The sequence below is a fragment of the Sus scrofa genome, chromosome X, assembly GCF_054392235.1.
Source record: "Sus scrofa isolate SSC_HxYL_T2T_F1_AM1 chromosome X, Sscrofa_HxYL_maternal_Yorkshire_Landrace_v2.0, whole genome shotgun sequence".
Taxonomy (NCBI): Eukaryota; Metazoa; Chordata; class Mammalia; order Artiodactyla; family Suidae; genus Sus; species Sus scrofa.
In genome coordinates this window covers 133,852,889-133,879,879 of record NC_139401.1, presented here as the reverse complement: position 1 = coordinate 133,879,879, position 26,991 = coordinate 133,852,889, and the positions used below count along the sequence as shown (strand labels likewise).

Below are 26,991 nucleotides of genomic sequence, written 5' to 3'. Positions count from 1 at the left end.
ACAGATATGGAGAACAGACTGCCAAGGGGGAGGGGAGGGTGTGGGATGGACTGGAAGTTTAGGATTGGTAGATGCAAACTGTTACATTTAGAATGGATAAGCAATGGGGTTCTACTGTACAGCACAGGGAACTATGTCTAGTCTCTTGGGGTACAACATGATGGAAGATAGTATGAGAAAAAAATGTATATCTATGTATGACTGGGTCACTTTGCTGTACAGCAGAAATTGACACACTATTAACTATAATAAAAATTATACAATTTTGGAGTTCCCGTCATGGCTCAGTGGTGAACAAATCCGACTAGGAACCATGAGGTTGCATGTTCGATCCCTGGCCTTGCTTGATGGGTTAAGGATCTGGCGTTGCCATGAGCTGTGGTGTAGGATACCGATGCGGCTCAGATCTAGCATTGCTGTGGCTGTGGCGTAGGCCAGCAGCTGTAGTTCCGATTAGACCCCTAGCCTGGGAACCTCCATATGCCTCGGGTAAGGCCCCAGAAAAGACAAAAAAAAAAAAAAAAAAAATTATCCAATTTCTACATATAACCCAGATAAAGGTGAATTTTCACATTGTAATTTTCTAAAATTCGCAAATGTGAAAAAAGGGCTCTCTCCATAAAATTGAAGAATTGTAAAGAACTATGTATGTCTTGTAGAAGAAAAGAGCATAAATAGAAGTAAAAGTCAAGGTATGTTTAATACAATAAAAGCAGTATGAAGACATCTTGATTCCTTAACATCTATACTTGAATTTATCTCTCTTTCTATTGAAACAAGTAGGATATTCTTTTCATCCCTAGTGTTCTGACAATGTTGTTTTTTCTTGTGGACCTATTTTCATCCATTGTGCTTAGTCCATTGGCTCTAACATTCTGAGAATTTTTTTTTTCTCTCTTCAGGGCCGCACCCACGGCATATGGAGGTTCCCAGGCTAGGGGTCCAATTGGAGCCCTAGATGTCGGCCTATGCCACAGCCACAGCAATGCAAGATCCGAGCCGCATCTGTATCCTACACCACAGCTCATGGCAATGCTGATCCTTACCCCACTGAGCAAGGCCAGGGATCAAACCTGCATCCTTATGGATGCTAGATGTTAGTTGGGTTCGTTAACTGCTGAGCCATGACGGGAACTCCTTTGAGAACCTTTAAAAATTATTTTGTTTATGAAGGGCTTCTTGCCATTTTCTCTTTCTCCCTTTCCCTGATCCCTATCTCTGTCTCTGTCTCTCCTTCCCTCCTACTATTTAAATGTTGGCTTTCTAGGGCTGTTCTATAACTTCTTTTATTATTTTTAAAGTATGTATGTATGTATGTATGTATTTAGTTATTTCCCCAATGCAAATTTTTTCCTACTGTACAGCGTGGTGACCCCGTTACCCATGCATGTACACATTCTATTTTCTCCCATGATCATGCTCCATCATAAGTGACTAGACGTAGTTCCCAGTGCCACACAGCAGGATCTCATTGCTAATCCATTCTGAAGGCAATAGTCCACATCTATTAACCCCAAGCTCCCCATCCACCCCACTCCCTCCCCCCCCCTTGGCAACCACACGTCTGTTCTCCAAGTCCATGGTTTCCTTTTGTGTGGAAAGGTTCATCCGCGCCGTATATGAGATTCCAGATATAAGTGATATCATATGGTATTTGTCTTTCTCACTTACTTCACTCAGTATGAGTCTCTAGTTCCATCCATGTTGCTGCAAATGGCATGATTTTATTCTTTTTTATGGCTGAGTAGTCATTTTATAATTTCTTTACATTTTTGCTTCCATCTTCTTGTCTGATGTTCTGTATTTCAGGAGATGTCTTCAACTTTATGTACCAACCCTTCTATTGAGTTTTTCATTTCCTCTATTATGATTTCAATTTCTAATGCTTTAAAAAGTTCTTTGACCTTTCCTTTCTTATAGAAACTTGTTCCTTTTCTTACCTGGATATAAAATCTTGTTTTCTATCTCCAATATTATTAATGATACAACTTTTTATGCCCTTCTTCTCTTTAAAAAGTCTTTTCTCTCCAAATTAAAAAAATTATTGTTTGTATTTTATTTCAGAGGCATTCCTCATGCATCGTCTATTCTTTGGTTGTTTGTTTCTATTTAGAAACTGATTGGGCATGCTAAATGAGGAGGTATATTTTTTTGGCTTTGTTTTTTGCTTTTTGTTTTTTTCTTTGTGTTTTTTTATTACTCAAATGAATTTATCATATCTGTAGTTATATAATGATCATAACAATCCAATTTTACAGGATTTCCATCCCATAACCCAGGAACATGCCCCCCACCCCCCAAACTGTCTTCTCTAGAGCATCATCAAAAAGTCTACAAACAATAAGTGCTGGAGGTATATTATTTGTTGAGATTTTTTTTTTGAGAATTATGATAACAATATTTTTAGGTCCTTTCTCTTAGACTGAGAAGATGCAGCAGAAATTGATATTCTACATATCTTCTTTGGAGGATACAGACCTAATTTCTTGTGTTCTGGGTAACAAATAGGGTTGCTACAACAATACCAGATTGGATTTGAGCCCCATCTGTGACCTAGGCTGCAGCTTGTGGCAATGCTATATCCTTAACCCACTGAGCAAGGCCAGGGGTCATACCCACATCATCAGGGACACTGTCAGGTCCTTAACCTGCTGAGCCAGAATGGGAACTCCACTTGTACTTTGATTTTATTTTTTTATTTTTAATATTTTAATTTTTTTTGGTCTTTTTAGTGCTGTACCCATGGCATATGGAAGTTTCCAGGCTAGGGGTCGAATTGGCACTGCAGCTGCTGGCCTATGCCACAGCCACAGCAATTCAGGGTCTGAGCCACATCTGTGACCTACACCACAGCTCATGGCAATGCTGGATCCTTAACCCACTGAGCCGGGCCAGGGATCAAACCTGTTTCCTCAAGGATCCTAGTCAGGTTCGTTACCACTGAGCCATGATGGCAACTCCAAGATGAATCCTTTTGCTGCCACCTTGGCAGGGTCTCAGAATGGAGAAGAAACAAATGCTTATGTTTAATTGACTATCTTTAACTGAGTTTATAATTTCTTATATATTTCTATATAGTTATTTCTTGTAGTTATTTTCTCTTTTCAGAGTTGGTAGGTGGCAGTATATGTGCAAGTGTTTTTCTTGTGGCACCACTATTATATGATGATTTAAATTAGTATAAGATTTAATTAATTTATTTACTTATTTATTTGCCATTATCACTCTTCTATACTCACTACTTTCTACCTCTGGAATCACACTGTTAGGCTTAGTTGGAGCTTCTAAGTCTTTTCTCCATGTCTTTTAACTTCTCTTTCATTTTATCAGTTTCTTTATCTTTCTCTGTCAGTACTTCATTCTGAGTCTATTCCTCAGAAACATATCAAAATTTACTAAATATTTTCTTGGTCATATTCAGTCTAGGGTTTATGCTGCCTTTTGAGCTTTTATTTCAGAGACTGCATTCTTGGCTTACAAGATTGCAGATTTTTAATATCCACCATTTCTTATCCATAACTTTTATTTTATAAACTTTTATTTTTGCTGTCCACAAACTTATTCCTTTAGTTATTTGTGTATCCTAGCATTTATTTTAAAGTCCTTTTTCAAATTGCTATATTTATCTGAGACTATAACCCCACGAATTTGTTGAATTTGTTTACTGTTTTTTTCAAGATTTTTTTGTCTGCTTAGAATTTCAGCCTGCTGCAAGTTTACCTCAAATAGAACAGTTATTCTATCTGCTTTTCTTATCCGTTTTAGGTCTGGCTGGATTAGGTTTTGTTTGATCAGATACCCAGTTCAGAACTACTTTTATGTTGGCAGCTTAGACTTTAGTTACTTGAGGTTACAAAAGGTCCAGATTTTGAGTCAGCAGGTGGTGTGGTGCAAATCTCAGTTACATAGCTATTTCCATTACTTCCTACCACTTTTGCAGTACCTCAGTTGCCAATCTTAGATTTGTGTATTCATCATAGCATTTCAAAAAGTCATTATGCGCAGGTGGAAAATCCCTGCCTCACCTTATGGTTTCCTGCCATGATCTAAATTAGCTCTATTGCCATACATTCAATACTGTTGGTTTATGTTACCCTCATAGGAGTTGAACTCCTGTCTGCCTGTGCCTGTTTCCTACTAGGTGAGTAACTTTTTTTGTTTGTTTGTTTGTTTCAGTTCCACAAACATATTTCTCTCTCCCTCCCTTCTTTTATTTTCTATTTTTAAGCAATTATGGTTGTATTTTTATTTTTTAAAGTATGTTTTAAGATTTAACTATCATTATTCTATGTTTGGGGCTGAGGGAGGGGATTTTTCCTAGGTGAATCTACAGCACTAACTTGATATGATGATACCTTAGGATTTCTAGAGGGATAATAATTTTTTCCTCAGATAATGACTACTCAGTGTTTGAGACCATAGTTATGAAGAGTTCTCATAAATTAGTTGCCATGTGTTATCATAGATTCTAACATTCATATATCTGAGTATCACTTTGGATTGTGAAGCAATGGAGGCATGGATCCACTCAGGTGGGGCAGGCAAGCAGGTACTATGGCTCAGGGAGGTACTGATGGGTACCTCAGCAGAAGAGTATGGGAAATGTTGTGGCCACCAGGTTCGTGTTGGGAGAGAGGGCATCCTCGGCTTGTTTCTGATCTTAGAGGAAATGCCTTCAGCTTTTCATCATTGAGAATGATGTTAGCTGTGGGTTTGTTATATATGGCCTTTATTATGTTGAGGATTGTTCCCTTTATTCCCACTTTTTAAAGAATTTTTATCAAAAATTGATGTTGAATTTTATCAAAAGCTTTTTCGGCATCCATTCAGTGTGCAGAAACCGCCCCACCCCACACCACCACTGGCCCACAGCATATCTGGGGCCGCTGGAGGACATGGCTCTTGAAAACCCCAAAGGGCATCAGAAGTGGCATGGTGGAAGATACAGGCTCAAGCAGAGGACAGTTCTGCACCCACCATGGCTGACAAAATGGATATATCTCTAGACGACGTCATTCATATGAGGCTGCCATGAGGCGGACAGGAGCTATTGCCTGCTTGGCTTCCAGGATGGCCAGGGCAGCAGCCCTGGTGGTGGAGTGCAGATGGTGAGAATGAACCAAGGCAGTGGAACCATCCAAAACTGGCTGGCTACCACCTATGGTGTGGGGAGTGGTAGCGGGCAACCAGACATGGCCCTATAGCAGGCCAAAAGAACTTCCTGATGAATGGCAATTGATCTTTTGGACAGCAGTTTTGGAGGTGGTGCTGGCATGGAGACCAGTGGGAAACTGCTGTTGTCATATCTGGATTTTGATGTGTCCAATGCTGATTTCAGAAATTCTTTGCTGAATCTGGAACTCAGAAGGCTGCTGTGAACTGTGACCAATCTCGCTGCAGTTTAGGAACGGCTGACGTGCACTTTGAGTGGAATGCAGATGCACTAAAAGCTACGAAACAGTACAACGGCATCCTTTTGGATGGCTGCACCATGAACATTCAGCTTGTCACCTCAGATTGTCACACAGCAGAGACCTCAGAATGTTAACAGAAGTGGACGACTAGAAACTAGAATTCAGAAAATTTGGGTGTTGGTGGTGGCACTTATGTTACCAAGTCCAAGCTCAGACTGCTTGCCTTGAGAGACAAGTTGTTATAGCAAGGAGTAGAAACTTTATTTGAAAGCCAGCAGACTGAGAATATTGTGGGATAGTGTCCCACAGAACTATTTTGCCTGTATTGGGATACCAGTTTCTTTTCTAGAACAGAAAGGGGGAGGTGAGGAGGTAAATTGTTGCAAATATTTCCAGGTTCTGGCGAAAATCCCTAGGGAAGGTGTTATGTTTTTCTTTTCTGCAGCCATTTAGAGGTGGGCCTGGTAAAGATGTTTTCTGTGAGTTTAAACAAAGGTATTTTGGTTTAATACTGAGGCATGTCGGTTGCCAGAGAAAAGCCATTGTGTATACTTTAAGCTATATGCAACATGCTCTTAGTGATTAACTTGTAGCAATGCAAAGTAAAAGAAATAGATTCAATATGGAGTCAGATTGGTTCTTCTCTATTACACCCAGAGAGGCACCTCGGGCAGAGGCAGATGTACTAGCAGGAACTCAAAGAAGCAACTTTGTGCAGAGGAGTTAAGACACCCAGCTGGATACTTATAATGCAAGAATGGACACCACTTAAACAGATTGGCAAATTGGCATGGACCAGGACCCAGAAGTCTTGTCCATGTTCCCTGGCAGGAGGGGATGACAGACTGGCTGTGTGTTTTATGCTGGACTTGTTTAAAAACAGGATTTAAAATTCATGTAAATATTTATTTTTCTTTCTTTTTTTAAAAAAATTTCTGAACCTGACCTTTTTTTGTACCAAGTTATTTTGTGGATAAATTTTACTGATTGCTGTTGTGGAGACTGTGGCATTTTTACCTTTGACATAATAAAACAGGAATGTGTGTAATCTTAAATTAACAATGTATTGAAAGGACCAGACACTATGATCAAGGGGGATTTATCTCAGGGATTTTTCAATATCCGCAAATCAATCAATGTGATACACCGAATTAACAAACTGAAGAATAAAAATCATATGGTCATCTCAATAGATGCAGAAAACGCTTATTCCCTCTCTTTTAATTCCACTCTTTCTTCTTTAAACTTCAAGCTTCTGCTTTCTCTCACTGACACAAGGGCTAGGCTGTGTTTTTGCGCCTGGATCGCTTAATCAAACTCCCTATTTTCTTTCTTCTCTTTCTACACTAGTTACCAATTAAGAGCATTCTTCATTTTCATTGGTCCGTATTGTTTTACCATGATACCTTTCTTTCAATCCATCTTTCTCAGTTTTCAGCTGGGATTAGTTTGAGAAAGAAACTTTCTCATTCTTGGGGAGGGGGTGTATGCTTGCCAGATGTTTATAAGAAGTATCTCATTGTTACAAGTAGATTTCAACTTCATTAATACCTGGGCAGAAATAAGTAAATACTCAGTCTTAGAACTCAGTCTAATCTTTGCTTGAGGAGTAATTTCTGTCTGCTTTCTGAGTGCCTGTTTAGATATCTATAAGTGATACAGTTTCCAGAAGCATTTGGGGATCCTGGGAAGTATCCATGCTACAACAATGTTCCTAGTTATATGCTTAATGGGGTCTGGAAGCTGAAATTGTTTCATATGAATGTAAGCTTCCTCTATCTTTGTGTCTGGTCTGGAGATTCCCCATTTTTAGATAAAGGTTGGATTGGCCAAATAATGTACATTGCACATTCCTGTTTATAGCTCCTGTACCTTGGGGACAAACTACAAATCTTCAGTTACTCTTTAGTATATAGCTTCATCTGTCTGCCTGCAGCCCCAGTGACTACTATTAAGAATAGCTCTTTAGATGTTAGGCAGCACACAACAGCATAGTGCCAGGGCTCTGAATCACTGTCTGCAGAGTGCGTGTTTTGGAATCTGGGTGCTGAGATGGAAGGGGCTATGAGTCAGTGTACCCTTAGAATAGGACCAGTTGTAAATTTAGCCAGCAACCTCAGGCAATTGTGCAAATGACACAGGGTATCTCTCCTTCCTTGGTGATTTAGTTCTTGAATTGCTGTCTCTAATTGGTGGGTCTTTGATTTTCTGTCTGTAAATGGTTTAGTTGCTTTGCCAAAGTACTTCCCAGGGGCAGGTAAAAGAATAATTTGAGCTACAACGTATATTCGCATATAAAGATGTTTAGGATCATATAAATAATAGATATGAATAAATGACAGCTTTCCAGATGTTTTGATATACTTCAGCCCCCAAGCAGGATTTGGCTGTAACTATTTGTGGCCAGAATTGACAAGTTCAGTGTTCACTTACTAAAGCTCCTGTAATCTTCAAGTTCCACTTCATTAATCCATTTCTTGAGTGTTTGGCTTTTCTTGGTCAGAGACAAAAGAGATTTTCATTTTCATTTTAATATCTATTTGTCGATTATATGAAATATATCAGTTCACTATGCTAGGTGTTAAGGATATGATGATGAATTGGATAGAATTGATCTCTTTTAGGAAGGTGTACTTTGGACAAGTAATTTGCAGGTGAGCTGAATGCTATGAAGTAAAGAGTGTTATAAAACAATTAAAATACAGGCCTAGCTTAGTGGGGAGACATGACAGGCAAAGTTTCTTCGGTGAAGTGACACAAGCTTAGAATAAATGATCTATAGCTATAGCTGTTAGCCATTCCAGTAGTAGAGGATGGGAGGCGGATCACTAGATGGAGAAGAAAATATTTCAAAGAGATGGAGTAGGTTGTGTGAAGGTCTTGACTATGGGAAAATTAACGTTCCATTTTAGGAGGTAAAAGAAGGTCACTATGGCTGGCATGTAGAAAAAGGGGAGATGAGAATTCAGAGAAACAATATTATTCAGGTCATGTCATGTGGTGTCTTGTGGGCCGTACTAAATTTGGACCTTATTCCAAAGTCGGAGAGGAGTTATTGAAGGGATTTAAACAGAGAATGACATGATAAAATTTGCATTTTTCAAAGCTAATTCTGGCAGCAGAGAATGAACTGGCTTTCAAGGAAGTCAAAAGTAGATATGGAGGAAGAATTAGGTGGTGGAGAAATATGAGAGCTCATGATGGTGACTCAGGCTATGGTGGTTTCATAGGGGATGGAAAACAGTGAGAGATATTTAGTAGGTATTTAGACCAGAGAGGACTGATCAGCAGTAGTATAACATACTTATCTCATAGGGTTGTTGTGAGGCTTAAATAATTTAATAAATTGCTTAGAACAGTGCTGACACAAAACATGTTTCTTCAATTTCAAGAATCACATCTCCTCCCCACAATTTAATATTTCTGAAATCAAAATGAGTCTTACCTATTAATGATATGCTATTATTTACTTTGTGGTACTTCAACTTTCTTGGTGGTATGTAAAATATTGGTGTGTCAAAATCAATGGCAGATTGGATGAAGTATGACAGTGTTGCTGCAAGCTGTATTATTTCATTGTTATTATTATTATTATTCTGACAAAATCTAGCAAGAGATAAGCCCAGACACATAGAAATAACAAATACAAAACTGCCTAAGATAAGGGATATAACAGGGTTACAGAGAAACTGCAATGGAGGTTGGGAAAAAAAGCATTTGGGAAAAACTGATTTTCATTAGAGGAGTGCTTCTTAGAAGTGATATAGGTAAGTTCTTTTGTATCCATTTTTTATTAGATTCCACATATAAATGATATCATATGATATTTCTTTCTCTGTCTGACTTAATTCACTCAGTATAAATGGGTATATTTATATGTATGACTAATTCACTTTGCTGTACTCCTGAAACTAACACAACATTGTAAACCAACTAACTCCAGTGAAATTAAATGGGAAAAAAACAAGTGAGATAGAATTCCCTCCATTCCCACCACAGGGCTTGCTCCAGAGTAGAACTGAATATGAAGACTTGACTGTGAGAGACTTGAGTTCCCCTGAGAGATAATTGGTTCCTGTACTTGTGGGCACACAACAAGCTAAGCAGCATGATGTAAGAGTGTTTCTTGTAAAAGCTGTATCTTAATCTAGAAAAAAGATTAACCCTATCATCTATGTAGCTTCCTTTACACACTAATTGTAACTATGTTTTTTTTTTTTTACAAAATTTTAATTCTAACAACCAGTGAAGTAAGTGCTGGTATGGCCAATTTGCCTTTGAGGAAATGGAGGCTCTGAATGTCCAATATTATTCTTATCTGGGATTTGAACCTGAGTCTGTGTGACTCCAAAATCTTTCTCTTATGCCATGCTGTATCTTACAATGTCGGCTCTTGAGTTAAGGGAGGTAATTTGATCTGTTCCTGAACAGCCTTAAAGCTTCTCACTCAACCAATATTTATTGATTGCTTATATACCAAGATTATGTAGTGAGCAGTAGATAAAGGTGTAAACTAAGTAGAAAAAGGTTCTTGCTCTTGTGGAATTTATAATCCAGTAGGGACTATATAATTTATAATTGGGTCAACTCGAGATGGCCTTGCCAAGAAGACAGCAAGTTAGACGCACAGAGTAGGAATAGAGAAGTTTGATGGAGGCAGATCTCCAATTGGGGAAATAAAAATAGAAGCTAGGAAATCAACTTAAAGGGTATTGTACTATACTGGAGAACCTGGCAGTCACCACCTTAGCCAACTGATCAAACTTAATATCAGAACATAAAAAAATAATGTGTCTCCTGTTTTGATGCATTAAGAAGGATAATAAACAACATTCAACATAATGAACATATTATACCCCCCAAAGTTTCCTCCTGTAGTTCCTTTCCACCCAAACCTAAAATTAAGTGTATCACTTATTTATTTTTTGGTCGTTTTGTCTTTTAGGGCTGCACCAGTGGCATATGGAGGTTCCCAGGCTAGGGGATGAATCAGAGCTGCAGCTGTCAGCTATGCCATAGTCATCACAACGCAGGATCTGAGTCGCATCTATGACCTACACCACAGCTCATGGCAACGCCAGGTCCTTAACCCACTGAGCGAGGCCAGGAATTGAACCTGTGTCCTCCTGGATGCTAGTCGGGTTAATTAACCACTGAGCCATAACAGGAATTCTGTATTACTTAATTTTCAAATGATGGAGCTTTTCTAATTTTCATTTTGTTGTTTATTTCTTGCTTAATTACAGTCTGGCCAGAGGGCATACTCTATAGAATTTTCATTTCTTTGAAATGTGTTGAGAGTTTGCTTCCTGGTCTATAAGTGTCAGCAAATTATGGTTCACAAGCCAATTTTGGCTTATGGACTATTTTTGTATAGCCCTCAATCTAAATATGTGTTTTACATGTTTAAAAGTTGGTTTACAAAAAGAAAAATATGTGCCGATTATCTCATGAGGCTCACAAATGTTTATTATCTACTAAAATTTTTATTATCTAATCCTTTACAAAGTTTGCTGACTTCTGGCCTAAGTGTATGTAAAAATTCCATGTGTTTATGAAAAGAATATGTATTCTGCATTTATTGAGTATAGTGTTCCATATATTTCAGTTAGGTCCAATTTGTTAATGCTATTCAGATATGGTGTATCCTTATCGATGTATATTTCTCCTTGTTCTATCAATTACCAAGAAAGATGTATTGAAGTATCCCACTATGACCTTGTATTTATTTATTTCTCCTTGTGGTTTTGTCTAACTTCTCTTCATCTCATGTCTTACCTCATATCTTTTGAGGCAGTATTAGTTGCATACAAATTTAGAATTGTTATATCTTTCTGGTGAATAGACTCTTTTATCATTCTGAAGTGTCTCTTTTTATTGTCGGAAATGGTTTTTGCTTCAGTGTCTCATTTGTCTGATATTGATTTAGCCACACCAGCTTTCTTTTGATTAATTTTGATTGGTGTATCTTTTTCCATTCTTTTATTTTCAGCCTTTCTGCATCCTTACATTTTGTATGTGTGTCTTGTATGCAATGTTTAATCTTTGTACATTCAGTCTAATAATATTTGTGTTTAATCAGAGCATTTAAGCAGTTTATATATAATGTAGTTATTAGTATATTTGCTTATAAAAACACATTATTATATAGTGCTTTCTGTTTGTTCTGACTGATTTTTTAAGAGTTTACTGGGCAACGGGCTATTGAGTTTATGGGGATATAATGTCTATGTAAGGATCCAGCATTGCTGTGAGCCACTGTGTAATTTGCAGATGTGGCTCAGATCTTGCAATGCTGTGACTGTGGTGTAGGCTGGCAGCTGTAGCTCTGATTCCCTCCTAGCCTGGGAACTTCCATACAGTGTAGGTGTGGCCCTAAAAGCAAAAACAAAACAACAACAACAAAACCACAAATGAACTTATTTACAAAACAGAAACAGACTGACAGACATAAAGGACACACTTGTGATTGCCAAGGGGGAGGGGCGTGGGGGAGGGAAGGTTTGGGATTTGGGGATTAGCAGATGCAAACAATTATATATAGAATGGATAAACAAGATCCTACTCTATTGCACAAGGAACTATATTCATTATCCTGTGATAAACCATAATAGAAAAGAATATGAAATGATACATATATAACTGAGTCATTTTTCTATGCAGCAGAAATTGACACAGCATTGTAAATCAACTTCAGTAAAATTAAAAAGAAAAAATATTTTGTAAATTCTCTAGTGAAACCATCTGGCCTGGGATTTCTTTTTTTTTTTTTTAAGACTTTTGATGAAAAATCAACTGATGATCTTATTGAGAATCTCTTACATGTGGTGAATCACTTCTCTGTTGATACTTTCAAGATCTCTTTCTCTTTTGAACATTTGATTACTATGTGTCTTGGGGTGGATTGCTTTGAATCTGACCACCTTTGAGTTCGTTGAGGTTCCTGGATGTATAACGTCATCTCTTTCTTCATATTTGGGAAGTTTTTGGCCATTATTTTTTTAAAAAGTTCTTTCTGCTCCTTGGTTTATTTCTCTCCTCTTTCTCTGGGACACCCACTGGGTCAAATGTCCCACAGGTCTCTTAAACTCATTTATTCATTTATTACCATTTTGACCATTTGAAAGGATACACTTCAGTGACATTTAGAACATTCACATTATTGTGAAACCATCACCATTGTATTATGTGACCTCAGTAGGAAAGCCCATACCTAGTGCTTCCCATTCCCCCCTTTTCCAAGTTCCTAACATCCATTAATCTGCTTTCTATGTGTACGGATTTACCTATTGCTGATATTTCATATAAATAAATCATACAGAATGTGGTATTTGTGTCTATTTTCTTTCATTTAGCATAATGTTATCAAGGTTCACTCATGTTACAGCATATATCACTATTTCATTTCTTTCTATGGCTAAATAATATTCCATTGTATGGCAATGACACATTTTATTTATCCATTCACCTGTTAGTAGACATTTGGTTTGTTTCCATCTTTCATCTATTGTAAATAGTGCTACTGTGAATATTCATGTACAATTTTTTTTTAAACTGGAAGCCATAGTACCTACTTTTTATTTTATTTTTTATTTTTTTTTTATTTTTTGTCTTTTGTTGTTGTTGCTATTTTTTGGGCCACTCCCGCGGCATATGGAGATTCCCAGGCTAGGGGGTCAAATCGGAGCTGTAGCCACCGGCCTACGCCAGAGCCACAGCAACTCTGGATCTGAGCCGCGTCTGCGACCTACACCACAGCTCACGGCAACGCCGGATCGTTAACCCACTGAGCAAGGGCAGGGATTGAACCTGCAACCTCATGGTTCCTAGTCGGATTCGTTAACCACTGCGCCACGGCGGGAACTCCCTCATGTACAATTTTTAATTTAAACCTCAGTTTTGAATTGTTTTAGTTGTATTCTCAGGAATGTAATTCCTCAGTATATACTAATTTTACGTTTAACTTGTTTTCTATAGCAGCTAAATCATTTTATGTTCCTATCAACAATGTATGTTCCAATTTCCCCACCAACAATTGTTAATTTCTGGGTTTTTTATAGACATCTTAGTAGGTGAGAGATATTTTATTGTGGCTTTGATTTACGTTTCCCTAAAGACTATTATTGTATGTTTGTGGGCCATTTGTATATCTTCTTTGGAAAAATGGCTATTCAATTCCTTTGCCCATTTTATAAAAATTTGGTAGAATGCAGGACATTTGTGCAATTCTTTTTTAAAACAGCTTTATTAAGATACAATTTATATACCATTTAACTCACCCTTTGCCCATCTTTGAATTGTATTTCTTGTGTTTGTTGAGTTTTAAGTGTCCTTTTTATATTTTAAGGATATAGATGCTTATCAGATACATTATTAGCAAATGTTTTCTCCTATTTGTGAGTTACCTTTTCATTCTCTTCATTGTGTCATTTGATAAACAATTTTTTTTTGTCTTTTTTGCCATTTCTTGAGCTGCTCCCACAGCATATGAAGGTTCCCAGGCTAGGGGTCTAATCAAAGCTGTAGCCGCCAGTCTACACCAGAGCCACAGCAACGCAAGATCCGAGCCGCGTCTGCAACCTACACCACAGCTTACGGCAATGCCAGATCCTTAACCCACTGAGCGAGGCCAGGGATCAAACCGCAACCTCATGGTTCCTAGTCGGATTCATTAACCACTGAGCCACAACGGGAACTCCGATGAACAAATATTTTTAATTTTGATGGAATCCAGTTTATTTTTTCTTTTATTCCATGTGCTATTGGTATTTCAAAGAAACTTTTGCCTAATCCATGTTTATGAAGACTTACTCTTATTTTTTCTCCTAAGGACTTTATAGTTTTAACTCATATTTAGGTCTTTGATCTACTTTGGATTAAATTTTATATATGCTGAGTAGAAAGGATGCAACTTCTTTCTTGTGTACGTGGATATCCAGTTATTCCAGCATGATTGTGTTCATTTTTCATTATTCTTCTTTTCTTTTTTCTCTTCAGACTAGACAAATTTAGTTAAACTATCTTTAAATTTGACAATTCCTTTTTTTTTTGCTGCTCAAATCTACTTTTGAATCCCACTAGTGAATTTTTCATTCAGTTATATTTTTCAACTTCAGAATTTATAATTTCTATTTCTTTATTGATATTTCTCTATTCAGTGGCACGTTGTTTACCTTATTTTTCTTTAATTCTTTGAACACATCTAAAACAGTTGATTTGAAGTTTCTATCTAGTAAGTCCAATGTCTAGGCCTTATCAAGGACAGTTTCTATTAATTTATTTTTTCCTGTGAATGAGTCATACTTTCTAGTATCTTTAGATTTTTTTTTGGTAAAGTGGAAATTTTGAATATTACACTGTGTTGACTCTGGAGATCCCTCTCCCTAGAGTTTGTTGTTATTGCTTTTTGTGGGTTATAGTATTTTTTTGTTTAGTGGCTCTTCTAGACAATTTTCTAAAGACTGCATTCTTCATAGTATGGTCACTGAAGTCTCTTTTGTTATCTAGTCAGCTAGTAATTTCACAGAAATTTACTTAAACACTGAAAACTAAAAAAGAGAATCATCTTGTCAGATTTTCTTGTACTGCTCGATGGAATTGGGAGTTAAGACTGTTTATTTAGTTTCCCCTAACCCTCGCTGCTAATATTGGAATTTTTGTAGAGGTTGGCTACAACAGGACAGGCATCGTCAGTATGTTTTCTGACTTGCTGGGCTGCCTTCTTTCTTGGTCCTTTGTATAGAGACAGTAGGCATGGCTTAAGGTTTTTTTTTTTTTTTTTTTTTTTTTTTTTTTTTTTAATTTGGTTTGCTTCTGTTGGTGGTTCTTGGTTGCAGGCTTTTCTAGTGCCTAGTTTGGAATATTTGGGAGGTAAAAAGAAAATTCAGGAACTCATTGCCATATTGTTCCATAAACCCCAAGGTCCTTAGCCAGTCTGCTTTTTTCTTTTCAACTCTTAGCATACTCAAATAATTTTCTGTTGTGCTTAGTGTTTTAATTGTAATGACTTAGGAGAAGCAAGGAGAAATGAATCTATTCTTGCCTGGTAACATAAACCCTGTGGTATATTTTTTAAAGAGTATATACGTCAGTACTTTCTGGCAGACAATTAAAGTGGAAGTAGGATCACCTTACTACAACCAGAGATTGAGATACTTCAAGGATGAAGTTTTTTTTTTTTTTTTTTTGGTTTGTTTGTTTTAGCTGTTTGTTTTGGTAAGGCATTATGTCTTTGTGACCCACCCTTACTCTTTGTATACTCCTTCAGCATCCTAGCTGAAATTTTGGAGGTTTATCAGGGATTTTTTTTTTTTTTTTTTTACCTTCTTGGGCCTCAGGTTCTAAGAAACTGCTAATAACTGCTGAGCTTATCATCATTTTAATGTACCTTTTCTGCTTGTATTCTCCAGCATGGTCATTTTGAAATAAGTAATTACCTTCATGGAAAAATTAGGCTCAGAATATCAGACCTGATTTCTCTGCTCTGCTCTTTGCTCTTAAATCTTGTTTTTTTAAATCTAAGTTACTTGAATCTCTGAACTTTGATTTTTGTCTCACCATCTCCATGACTCTTTGGAAGTTCTCTCTAGTTTTTCTGTCTATTTCTTTGTAGCTGCTGTCTGCTTAATTATTTAGCTTCTTAATTTTTTAGCCTCTGTCTTAATTACCAGTCAGCTAATTCCTACAGGGGTTAAGAGGTGTACTATGTCAGGTTTACCTCAGTGACTTTCCCTTCACTCTGAGATCTTTGCCCCTCAAATTCTTTTCACCTTGGTAGCTCTCTGATGGAATAAACACACACACACACACACACACACACACACACACACACACACATTTTACCCCAGTTTTCTAGATTTTCTTGCTGGGAGAATTAGTCTGTTGTATAAAGTTGTTCCTCACAGTCAGAAAAGTTCTTAGTAAATTTTTATAGTTTTCTTTATATAAATTTAAAAATATATTTTGTAGTGTCTGGACTTATATTTAGGTCATTAATCCATTTTGAGTTTATTTTTGTATGTTGTGTTAGATAGTATTCTACTTTCGTTCTTTTACATTTAGCTTTCTCGTTTTCCTAATACCATTTATTGAAAAGGCTATCTTTCGTCCACTGTATGTTCTGTTCTGCTTTGTCATAGATTAGTTGCCCATAAATACTTGGGTTTATATATGGGCTTTCTATCCTGTTCCATTGGTCTATGTTTCTGTTTTTGTGCCAGTAGCGTATTGTTTTGATGACTATAGCTTTGTAGTATTGTCTAAAGTCAGGAAGCTTGATTCCTCCATTTTCATTTTTCTTTTTCACAATTTCCTTGGCTATTCAGTGTCTCTTGTGTTTCCCTACTAAATAAAAAGCCAGACACTATAAAACTCCTAGAGGGAAAAACAGGCAGAATGCTCCTTGACACAAATCTCAGCAACATCTTATTTGGTCCACCTCCTAGAATAATGACAATAAAAACAAAAATAAACCAATGTGACCTAATCAAACTCAAAAGCTTTTGCATAGCAAGGGAAACCATAAAAAAACCAAAAAGACAACCCACAGAATCAAAGAAAATCTTTGCCAACGATGCAACAAACAAGAGCCTAATCTCCAAAATATACAAACAACTCATGCAACTCAACAATAAAAAAGCAGGAGTTCCCACTGTGGCACAGTGGAAACAATCCAACTCGGAACCATGAGGTTGTGGGTTCAATCCCTGGCCTTGCTCAGTGGGTTAAGGGTCTGGCATTGCCGTGAGCTGTGGTGTAGTTCACAGACATGGCTTGGATCCTGCATTGCTGTGGCTGTGGTGTAGGCTGGTAGCAACAGCTCCAATTTGATACCTAGCCTAGGAACCTCCATATGCTGCAGGTGCGGCCATAAAAAGACAAAAGACAGTAAATAAATAATAAATAAACAAATAAATAAAATAGCAAATAACCAAATTAAAAAACAGGCAGAAGACCTAAATAGACATTTCTCCAAAGAAAACATATGGATGGCCAACAGGCATATGAAAAAATGTTCAACATCAATAATTATTAGAGAAATGCAAATCAAAACTACAATGAGGTACCACCTCACACCAGTCAGAATGGTCATCATTAATAAGACAACAAATTAATGCTGGAGAGGGTGTGGAGAAAAAAGTACCCTCCTCCACTGTTGGTGGGGATGTAAATTGGTACAACCATATGGAAAACAGTATGGAGCTACCTTAGGAAACTAAATATAGAGCTACCATATGATCCAGCAATTCCACTGCTGGGCATGTATCTGGACAAAACTTTCTTTGAAAAACATACATGCACCCCTATGCTCATAGCAGCACTATTCACAATAGCCGAGATATGGAAACAACCTAAAAGTCCATCAACAGATTGAATGGATTAAGAAGATATGGTAGATATATACAGTGGAATATTACTCAGCCATAAAAAAGACAAACTAATGCCATTGCAGCAACATGGATGGAGCTAGAGACTCTCATGCTAAATGAAGTAAGCCAGAAATGAAAAGACAAATACCGTATGATATCACTTATTTGTGGAGTCTAAAATATGGAATGGATGTTACTATCTAAAAATAACAAACAAAAAACAGAGACAGAACATGGCGAAGAAGAGCAGACTTGGGGTTCCCGGTGGGGGGTGGTTAGTGGAAGGGATGGGCATTTTGGGGTTTGGGGGATGCAGACTCATATCTGGAATGGATGAGCAATGGGATCCTATTGTACAGCACAAAGGAATGTGTGTGATTGTGTCACTTTTTTGTACAACAGAACTCAAAACATTGCAAATCAACTTCTCATTTTATTGAGAGTTCTTTTAATGTTTCATTGTCAAGTATGAAATTTTCTGTAGACTTCATGTCAGTATGTTTTACTGAATTCAGATTTTTCAAAACAAGATTCCTTGTTTAGACAAATTATTTCTTTTAACAGCTCTAAGTAGTCACTCCTATAACCATCTATCCCATTTCTTCTTAAAAGATTTTTCAAGTTTTCACTAAAATGTAACCTTTTTCTCCAATTTTACACTTTTTTCTTTCAAAATCATGATTGATTTCTCATTCTCCAATTGGCTAACAGCACAGTGGCTGTAATGTTGCTTCAGTTTTTAATTCTGCTTTAAAGTAAATGCTAATTATTTTTTGTTTATCCTCTTGAGGACGTTTTGTCTTTTAAAAGTACAAACTGTATCCCCATTCTTCATATCTTCATATCTGTCCCATGCTATATACATAATAATTTTAATGGAATTAATTATCTCAATATTTTTGTCATGATATTCGAACTGTCCACATTCTTGTATTCCTTGCTATTATCCCAGAATTGGTGGGGTTGAGGGTTTATAATCCTAAACAAGTTTTAGGGAAAGAAAGGTAAATATGGACCCACTGCCACTTATGTTCCTACTCAGTTTGTTCTCCTAGTTTGTTCTCAGTTGATATTGAACTGAATTGGATATTATATCTGGAAGTTAGTCATCACCTAGCTCAACCCATTCATATTACAAAATGAGGAAATTGAGGCCCAGTAGAAGAGGTCAATTGTCCCAAACTCAGAGATAATATTAAATCAATTGCATAAATCTATATGTGTAGCAAAAAGAGATACCATCATACAGATATTATCTCGTTTTTCTCTGTGGTAATTGCTATGACTTTCCCACCATCATTCCTCCTCTTGACATGACAGTGTGCAATGGCTGGGTAAAGATCAGCATGGCCTTAAGGCATTAACACATTCTGCAGGAGAGAAAAAAGACTTCTTTCATCAGCTTTTGGAATAGCAGATTCTGCCTTTGTTTTCACTATTTATATAGGTATGAACAATATTCCTTAGAGGGATTCTATAATATTGTGTTTCTTCATTTGGACATATGGAAGTACCTTGGCTAGACTTTGTTACCTGCAGTTGCTTTCTAGCTTCACGTATTACACTGGATTTATATCTCAGATTCTTGAACTTTGAAATAAAGCTGAATTGTAGAGCTTTTGGGAAAAGTTTGCAAGTGAGCTGAAGAAGCAGGAAGCAGAGAGGATTAATGGATTTGGCTGAAACCAGAATGCTCTGGGTTTAAGAACTACATGGTTTTTGCTCTTCGGATAGCTGTATCAGATTTCTAAATCCCTTAGTGCTGATTTCTACATGGCCTTATCCAAATCTTTCTATCCTATAGTCTCTACTGCTCTCTTAGAGTGGTTCCCAAGACAGACCCATTGTGAAATTGTATTTCTTGTCAATACTCAGTATTCATTCCTGGAGAATAGGCCAGCCCTGTGCTATAATGGAGGCATCAAATAACACCTTAGCCAAAAAGTATTTCCCCCTAACCAAATAGCACAACTGAATTCTCATCATCGTAGTAACTCCCTTAGAAAGTACTAACTTTTTAAATAAGTTATGGAAATAATACAACCAAGAGCCAGAAGTTTTGGATTCAGTCCCTCTCTGACACTTATTAGATACTGGTTTATGACCGAGTAAAAACCTCATTGTGTTTTAGATTCTTATTCATTATATAGGTTCAAAAATTCTTACCCTGCTTACCTCTAAGGATTGTAATAAGATAAAATATGATTATTAATTGTAAAATATATCATAAATACACAGATAGAATTAATTTGCAATGATTTGCTGGATGCCTGTCACATGCTGTATTCACTTACGAATTTTCTGTCTACAAATATATATATTTCTCATTAAATATCACATAATCCAAAAGAAAATATATTTATATATATTATTATTCTCATCTTACAGATGAAGAAACTAAGTATATTAGTTTCTATTACTGATGTAACAAACTACTAAAAAAATCCAGCTATTTAAAGCAACATACATATTTTTTATCTCACAGTTCTGTAGGTCAGTAGTTTAGTTAACTGAACTGGGTCCTCAGCTTAAAGGAGTCTCATGAGGCTGAAATAAAAATGTTGTCAGGGCTGCATTTATTTTTTGAAGGTTCTAGAGATTAATCTGCTTCTGAGTTCATTCAGATTATCAACCAGTTTCATTTCCTTGATGGCCAGAGGTCTCACTCAGCTTTTAGAGGCTACCTGTATTCCCTGGCTCATGGATCTCTTCATTTACAAAGGCAGCAACAAAGGTTTCAATTCCTCTGATGGTTTGAATAGCTACTTCCTCCTCTTCTGCTTTTGAGGGCCCATGTGATTGCTGGACTCATCTAGATAATCCAGGATGATCTCTGTTTAAAGGTCAGTTGATTATTAGCTAATTACTTCTATAAAGCCTCTTTAACCATGTAACATTATCATACTTATAGGTATCATACTAGCAGGCGAAGAGCACTGGGACCAAAAATCTTGCTACTACACTTAGAGTCACTTTTATTTCATTTTAATGTCTATATTCTTTACTAGACAACTAATAGTAATATTAATAAAGAAAATTAATGTGAGTAAATATTTCATGTACTTCAAGGTGATGTGTATATTCATGTATAAACATGCATGTTTGTGTATATATCTCCTCTCTGCTCAAGGGGAGAGATGTTCCCTTACCCAACTTTTCTGCCCCAGATTCTCACTTGCAATGTTGAAGTTCCCAATGTATGGTATTCATTTTAGCTCTGCCGTGTAAAAATTTTGATTCCTACTGCAGAAGACAGTTTTGGGATATTCAATGATATAGTTATCATATAAGTAAGCCGCCACTTGGATTATAGGCGTAGGGATTCTCAGACCTTCAAAACTATTCCTATAGTTTTACCATCTTCCTTTCAGCTTTTCCAGAATAGCTGCTTGACATTTGATTCCAACTTCTTTCTCCATTTGCCAACACTAATTTTGCTTTCTGTCTTTACTCTATTTTACCCTTTTAGAGCACAATCTGTATCCAGCAACCAGAATTTTCTCTCTCATATGCAAATATGCTTGTGTCACAACATCTTTGCTCTAAATATCAAACGTAGGCCCTTTGTAGTGGCTTGTAAGACTATACTCTGGCTTTTGTTCTAGCCACTCTCTTCCTCTCTTTCTTTGTTCCATAAGTATGACTACTTTCATTTTTCCAGCATAGCATGTTCTTTTGCCCATCCTGGTCCTCATATATGCGATAGAAAATTCTTTCTCCTTTCTTCTTTTCAATCTGAGCTTCATGGGTTGATCATTTAGATCTCTGTTTAAATGTTACTTCCTCCAAATCTCACTTTAAATGTCTTTTGTATATTTTAATAGCACTCTATAGCACTCCCTCTCATTTTTTCCTCCATCATTATTTTCTGTATCATTGTATTATTGTATTTTTACCATACTTCACTATAATTTCCAGTTATCCCACTAGACTATCAACTCCTTGAAGGTGAGTGTCATGTCTATTTTGCTGAATGTTGTGTTGCCAAAACTTGGCACAGTTGTGAAATATATTGCTCAGAACATGAATAAATGAATAAAACCTCTGTCTTCTGAAGCATTTGCTTTCCTCGTCTGAATGGATGTGATGATACATGTCTATTTTCTTAAGATATAAGAGTCAGAACTGGGATTGACCCTTTATAATGTATTTCTTGCCCCAGCTCTGATCTAGGTGGTCTTTGCTAGACTGGGAAGTGGGCTCTTGAGAATTGTGCTATAATGGGACCACATTTTAGTTCTCTCCAAACCAGTGATCAAACTTTTCTTGTGTCTTCTGAAACGTGTAGAATGACTATATATTGGTATATTATGACTGTCTTCACAAGTGTCTTGGAGGTTGTATCCTATACCATGGTTCTTTGTTTCTTTTCTATGTTTTTTACTGATACCCTTCCATGTTTGTTTGCTTGTGCACTGTGGTATTCCGAGCACAGAGGATAATCGTATGCTTTTATACTTAGGGCCATCTATTCCTGCACTATGGCCATTTGGTCATGTACCACGACTGTGTAGACATGTCTTTTCATATACTTTGGCTGTCTTCTTATGAATCTCTTCATTGTCTTCTGTCGTTTTTTTAAACCATCGTTACTTTTAGTAGTAACTTTAATGTTCCCGAATTGTGGACATTAAAACAAACAAATGGCATGTTTAGTAGCATAACATGGTCAGCTGCTAATACATTATAGTCAATTGAGCATTCATAGTAGCAACTTACTCCTGCACTATAGACCCCTTCTTCAGCAACATGGTGATCAGAACACTTACTCAGGTTTATGTATCATGGCAGTCTGAACTTAATCATACCGTAAGTTCCTTTTCCGAGGTCATACTATAACTTGAGCATATGCGATGATCATCTAGGCATAAATCATAGGCAAAAGATTCTATATTTGAGCTATAATCTGTGGTTTTCTTCCCCTGCAGTATGCCTTTGCCACTGTCATATTAATTTCTATGGACATCCAGGCAAGCACCATGCCCTCTGCTCCTAAATCATTAGTATCTGCTCCCATATAGTAAGAGCTCAAGCACATGGATCTGAACTGTGATCATGATATCACTATCTTCACATGTCTGCCCATGTATCATGATTATTTAAAGTCTTACCATGGTCATCTCATGATATTATGATTCTTTGGGTAGATCCAGGGCCTACAACTTCCGTGTTATATACAACCTGTGTTGTTTATAGTTAACCTTAACATTTACCATGACGTTGTATACTTATACAGGAGCATTAGGCTATAGTGATATGATTGCTAGCTCATGAGTCATTATTTTCTTGACATGCTACATTATTTAAACTTATATGTCAATGTAGTCTTCTCATATGCATTGTTAACTACAGTCATAAGATAGATACTTGTAAGTGACCATTGTCTACTTCTGATAGACGACTGTCAGCACACTGTACTCTGGCTGTCTACTCATATATCATGGCTACTGATAATATTTGAGGGCTTTCTGAATGTGCATTTTGTTCAAGTGGCAAAACTACCGAGAGAGATATTTATATACTGTACAGTCATTTAAGCATGCACCATGACATCTTCTTTTGCCATTTTTTATTATGCCATTCGTATTCGTTTTCTAGGGCTGCCATAACAAAGCGTGACAAACTGGACAGCTTAAAACACAGAGAAATTTATTTTCTCATAGTTCTGGAGGCTAGAAGTCTAAAATCAAGGTGTTATCAGGGCTGTACTCCCTCCAAAACCTTTAGAAGAGGTTTCACCCTTGCCTCTTTCAGTTTCTGGTAGTTGCAGGTAATCCTTGGCTTGTTGTGTCATGCCAATCTCTACCTCCATCATACAGCATTCTCTCCTTTTCCATCTGTGTCTACATTTCCCCTTCTTATAAGGACATGAGTCATTGGATTTAGGATCCACCCTAATCCAGTATGACTTCATCTTAACTTTATTACACCTTCAAAGACCATATTACCAAATAAGATCACGTCAGCAGGTACCAGGCATTAGAGCTTCATAATTAAATTCATAATAGTATCTGCACTTGAAGATGTTTCCTTTTTAAAAAAACTTTTCAGTAATATTTATTATTTACCTAAAAAATTCTGCTACAGTCTAGGCTTAGAGTCCATCTTGTTGCAAGATATGATGTACCTACTGAAGTGAGAAAACAATATTTTGGAAAATATGATGATTAGGACAATGAAATTTCAGTCACTATCAACTAACATTCAACTGTTTCAACATTTCTTTGTACTATGGCTTTTTAATTAGGCATTATGTCAATCTGATTTAGCACCACAGTTTGACTTTCTGTTCATATACCTCTAATGTGTGAGCTTGATCTGTGATTTTCTACCTCCTATGTCATAACTATCGTATTGGGCAGCATCGTTACTAACTTATATATCATTCAGATCTGCCTCATATTTCACTATTGCTATTTACTCCTATATCATGTCCAACTGCCCCTGTATTTTGGATATTTTCTTGTGATATATCCCATATCATCATTTGCACCTCATATTTTGGGATTGTCAGAATCATGATCAAATGTTCAAATGCAAGAAGTGGTTGTTTACGTATAATAGCCATCTGAGTATATGGCATGGGGCCTCATTTTTCACCATTTTCATCTTATCCTTGACTGCAAGACTTTGATTATATATTGTGGATATTGGAAAGTGATGTGCATCTGAATGAATCACTCAGTGTTTATTTGCCTCATCCAACTGTTTGTGTGTTGTATGTGTTCATATATATATATATATATATATATACACACACACACACATATATATTTATTTATTTATATATGAGATGAATATTACCCATCCATCATGAGTATATAAAAAAGAAGCAACATGATTGGTCTATGTAGAGAATGACAACTTCTATAGCATATATTATCCTGCACAATGGTTGTTTCTTCCATATTTGCTGTCTGTTCTTGTACCGTCAGCTAAACGTTTCACAGATGTTAGCTCATATAATGGTATAATTTGAGGGTATAAGAGGATAAAACATGAATTTTGGATAGTTACTCACCAGGATTATTTTAAATTAGGCATTATGTCCATTTGAGTCTCCTTTTGTACCACTGTCATCTTATCCTGGACTGAAGTCATTCATTGCTTGCATCATGGGTTTTTTTTTTTTTATTACACACCATATTTATTTGAATATGAATCATATCACAGTTTATTTTGACACCATGTCTGTCTGCACCTGTATCATAATTGACAGCTTATGTCCTATAGGTATGTGTGTGTGTGTCATGTCCTATAAGAGTGTGGGTGTGATCTGCTCTTGGACCAAAGCCATATATTCCGATAATTTAAAAAAATCATCTAAGTAGTTTTCCACTCTGTGGTTCTTTTGGAGTGTACCATATCAGTCCCATCTTTCATATGTGAATTGGCTTATCCTCCATGATATTCTACACATTCATAATGGATTTATGTTCCTAGACTGAAGTTTTACTATAAATTTCCTCTTAAATACTATGCTGGTGTGATAATACACAATCATTGTTTAGTCTTATACTGAGAATTAATATTTTATACCATGTATTTTAGTTTGTCATCACTGTCTACTATAATTTGGGTGTCAGCTCATGTTTCAGGATCTTTTGTGTGTGCATCGTGGTCAAATGCTCAGACTCCTTGGTGGCTGCTTATGCACCACGGATGTTTGAGCATGTGCTATGGTGTCTACTTTTGCAACATTGCCATCTGCTTCTGGAACAAAGCCATTCATTACTCTGTTTTTAATGTATCATGTCTGTCAGAAGAATCACAGCATATTGTCATTTATTGTAGTATTTAAGAGAATGGAGCCAAAATGACTGGATTTAAATCTTGAATTACCTACTTACTAACTATGAGATCTTGGACATATTAATTTGTGTCTCCATGTTTCATTTTCTTGCAAAATGACAAAAATAACACCTCATAAGGTTTTGAGAACTAGATGAATTATTATACATAAATATCCTAGCATATAGTAAGATATATGTGGTGATGATGATGATGATAATACTAATACTAATACTGTATCCCTTGATTCTGTATCATGATGTCAGCTCAAATTCTGGGGTTCTGTAGGTGTGCATTATGATAAACTGCTCATATATTTGTGATAGTGTTTAAACACCATGATGTGAGCATATGCCATGGAGTTTCCCTTTGAATCATTGCCATCTGCACCATCCTATTAGCTCCTGTACTATTGCTTTTTTAAAAAATTCCATCATCACTATCTTCTGTAATATACCAGTTCATCTGTCCCTTTATTGTGGTCATCAACTCATTTTCTTGGGATGTCTGGGTTACACCACAGTAAAATGCTCAAACATAAATGGTAGTTGTTTATGAACCATGATTGTCTTACATGTGCCATGTTATCCCCTCTAGCATTATTACAATATGCTGCTAACCTAAAGAAAATGTATTTGTGCATTGTTTCCTTTATTCATATGCCCAATCCATCTGAGCATATTCCATGACAAGTTTTTTCCTCCTGTATCACATCCACATGCTTTTGTATTATAGGATTTTGTTCATGCACCATGGTTGTCTGAACATGCAGCATGCTTGTCTGCTTATATATACCCCATGGTTCTTGAGCAGGAACTTTCATTGTTTACTGTTCTACAGGGAAATGGTATCTTATGCATTATGCAAAACATTATAGTAATTTACAACTATTCCATAGATCTCTACTCCTTGATGACTCTTGCCTTTTCCTGCCCATGCCTATATATTCTGGAATGATATCTTGTAATCATATGTCATTGGTTTGTCTGAGTGTACATCACAGTCAAATGCTCAATAGCCTATGGTGGCTGTTCATACATCTGGTTGTTAAAGCATGTACCATGATTTCACCTGTTTCATCATTTCCATCTGCTCCTAAAGTAAAGGAATTTGTTGTATCTTTTAAATTACCAACCATATCCATTTCAGGAAGTATAGTGGCATGTCTACCCACTTCTGTATCTTCATTTTCAAATACTAGTTGTGGCTGTTAATGCTACATGGTCATCTAAATATTTGGTGTCAGGTTTCATTTGGCATACCTGATATCTACTTACGGACAAAGCTATGTGCTCCTATACCATGATTGTTTTTTTTGTAGGGCATAATATCTGAGTACCAGATATCATGACCATTACAACATAGTCTTCTTCTCAAAAAATAAGTTTGTATACCATATCCTGTCTCATAGCTCCTGT

General features: G+C 36.6%; 1 protein-coding gene and 1 non-coding gene across 8 annotated transcripts in view; both read left to right on the top strand.

Moving 5' to 3' along the window:
• GABRA3 (gamma-aminobutyric acid type A receptor subunit alpha3) overlaps positions 1-26,991 on the top strand; it is a 226,616-nt gene that overhangs the window by 28,787 nt on the left and 170,838 nt on the right. The window lies entirely within an intron of this gene.
• MIR105-2 (microRNA mir-105-2) lies at positions 25,392-25,471 on the top strand. Its single transcript, NR_038480.1, has one exon. It is a non-coding gene; the product is annotated as a microRNA mir-105-2 (primary transcript).